Here is a 3,122-nt window from a genome sequence, read left to right as displayed (position 1 = left end):
ATCGGTCATTTGATGATCATTATGAATTGTGTTTAAATTATGTAATGTATGTCAGTGATATGAGTCCAAAATTGTTTAAGTGTTGAAAGAAAGCTTGAACGGTTATTCCAGACTTCCAGTAGGAGAAACACTTATTACATAGTCAGAATTGTCATTCCAAAATAAGAAACATAGGCTCCAAATTTGGAATAATTGTCTCAATAGAACACCCGTTCTGATAGAGAAGAATGTTTGTTTTGATAGTTACCAAACAATTTTCAAGTCAAAATTCGATAAAAAAGAAGGTTGATTTTCTATTTTATACAATTTTCAATTGCCTTCTAAGTTATCCAAAAACCCTAACTCACCAAAATTCTATCTCATCCACTCCATATCGATGGATCAAGGCTTCAATCAAGGAGATATCGCTAGTTATTCGAAAGTGAGGTAAGTAGGAAATCTTCATTCTCTTTTATTGTAAATTGATAGAATTAACATTGTGTTGATATGGTTAATTTGGAATTTGAATTAGTATGTTCAATATTGGTGTGATTTTGAATCCTTTTGATAATACAAGTGATAATGAGTTTTGGTTAATTAAGTTAATAGTGTTGGTGGTAATAATAAATCATATGATGGTTGTATGTTATAAGAATTGTGATTACTGGTTATAATATGGTGATATATGGGGTTTATGTGTCATTAAGGATGTTAAATTGACTCATAGGCCATAAAGATTACAAATCAATAGATTGAATTTAGGAGAAAACTAATAAAACATTATATCTATATAATCCTATGCAAAGGAAAGTCTGTTTCATGGACAAGAATAGTCATTCCAATCAATATGTAGGTTCTAAGGACAAGGATGGTTCTAAATTAACTAGGATAAATTTAGTTTTGAATAGAGTGATGATGGCATAAGCTTGTTAAGTATGATGTGAAAAGCATGATACAAGCCATACAAGTATAAGAACATGATTTTGAAACCCAAAAAGTGTATTAAGGTTTTAAGTGGAAGTAATTGTATCGCTTAAGTTAAGTTATGTAAATTTTTTACACAATGTTGATCACTTCTGCACGTCAACCATTATAAGTATTTAATATTTGTAAGTTAAAATTGTGTAGATTAATGTTTGTAGGTTTTATAGGATGAGACGATAAAAAGGTCTTCTTGGAAATGCCCTAAAGATTTCTAAGCCACTTTGAGGAAAATTATTCATAGACCTCAACCTTACATTCCTAAGGATGAATGTTGTAAAGATTAGAAAATGCTATTCATAAGATTTTAACAAATAATTAGAGTAATACAACAGAGAGTGTCAACCTATAAGTTAGTGTACTACCAACATATGTTGGTCTAGAAAAGACAATAAAGGAGAGAGAAATGACATTAATAGTTGGTAGAACACAATTGCATTTGGTATATACATTACCTAATAAGCATCAGCCCTTCAAGTTTAGAAACACTAATTACATATTTTCAATCGAATAGTGGCTTAAAACAATCGAATATACTGTCTTTTTCCTTATGATTAATCAAGAAAAGATTGATTATGTTAGTTTCTTATTCAAAGAAGATTTCAAAGTTTGGTGGAGGAGCTTACATCATAGCCAACCTCACCTGAGTAGATTTCAAGATGCTATTTGAGGTCTAAGTATAGGATAGCTGGTATGATGTATCTAAGTGCCCAATAATTCATCAATTTGAGACAAGGTAGTAATTTGGTTATAATTTAGGCAAGTATGGGTTTCTTGAGAGGTTGTCACAATGTGTTGTGAGTGATCTTTAGCTTCCTAACTTAATTGGAGTGTGATTGTTTCAAAAGCTTCTATTAGCTGCTCCACATTTCTTTTCCAAGTTGGAGTTAATTTAGCAACAACCTATTGAAGTGCATAGTCAAGCATCCCTTCCTAAGGCATGTTGTTCTTGCTCTTCTACATATGTCCTGTTGAATGTCTTAAGGAGGATTGATGTTTTAGATTGTTCTTGCTCTTCTACATATGTCACTTAGATTTATTTTGCAACTTTGATATTACTCTTAGTTCTTCTGGGGCATTGGTGTTACTAAAATTGGGTCATGCTTCTTTTCATCTAGTATTTTAAAAAATTGTGCAGAAATGGGGGTTACTAGACGATGTAGAAAGAAAAATGCTAAAATGGATTGTTGTAGAGAGAAATATTGAAACAGTAGTACTACATGTATTTTCCTACCATTTATATGTTTTAGTACGGCACGAACCACCTATGATAGTTATTGGACCAATGGGTTGTACTCAAATTTGGTCCCAATTTTGTATTGTAACTTTTTTTTGTACATGTGATGTGCAACAAAACTTTAACTAACATTCCAACCTAACACGATGCTTGATCCAATTTTGCCCAAAAAATAATATGTTAAATAGTGAGCATCTTTTATAGAAATATCAATAAACATATTTTGGACAAGATAATTGAATATTTTAATATGTCTTAGGACTATCAAAATGTTATTTTATTGTCTATATGACTTAAAAATAAATAATTATCTTACATGTCACATGACAAATCAAACAATTATTTCATTTTGTTCTTTTTCGTGGAAATGGGATGCCAATGCGAATGTCATCTCTTGAATTATTCATGTCATTATCCATGATATAAATATACCATCACTGTCTCACAGATCATCAATTTAATATATTATCTTGCTAAGGTGGCATCACAAAACACTTATTTATAGGTGCCTATTAAAATTTTAAATAAATATATATATTATATAATTTAAATAATAAATAATAAATATTTATATGATTAAATATTATTTTATTTTTAATTTAAAATTATTTAATTATATAATAATATATTATATATATTTAAATTATATGTTAAATATGTGTATATGTAATTGAATAATAAAAATTTTGTTGAAATAAAAGAAATAAAAAGTAAAACCAAGAGTGATGGAAACACGAGACGGTCTCATGGTCCCACTTCCCCTGTGATTAAAAACAACTTTATCCCACTTAGGTTCTACAAACCTCAATATTTCCAAATTGTGACAGTGTCACCTAAGACCAAAAAACCTAATAGCACAAGTTTTCATAATTGTTTTTATGATCTATATATTTACTGTAAATTACAAGGAAAAAAGGGTATTTAA

This window comes from Mangifera indica, unplaced genomic scaffold (genome assembly GCF_011075055.1).
Source record: "Mangifera indica cultivar Alphonso unplaced genomic scaffold, CATAS_Mindica_2.1 Un_0073, whole genome shotgun sequence".
Taxonomy (NCBI): Eukaryota; Viridiplantae; Streptophyta; class Magnoliopsida; order Sapindales; family Anacardiaceae; genus Mangifera; species Mangifera indica.
This window is presented reverse-complemented; position numbering follows the sequence as displayed.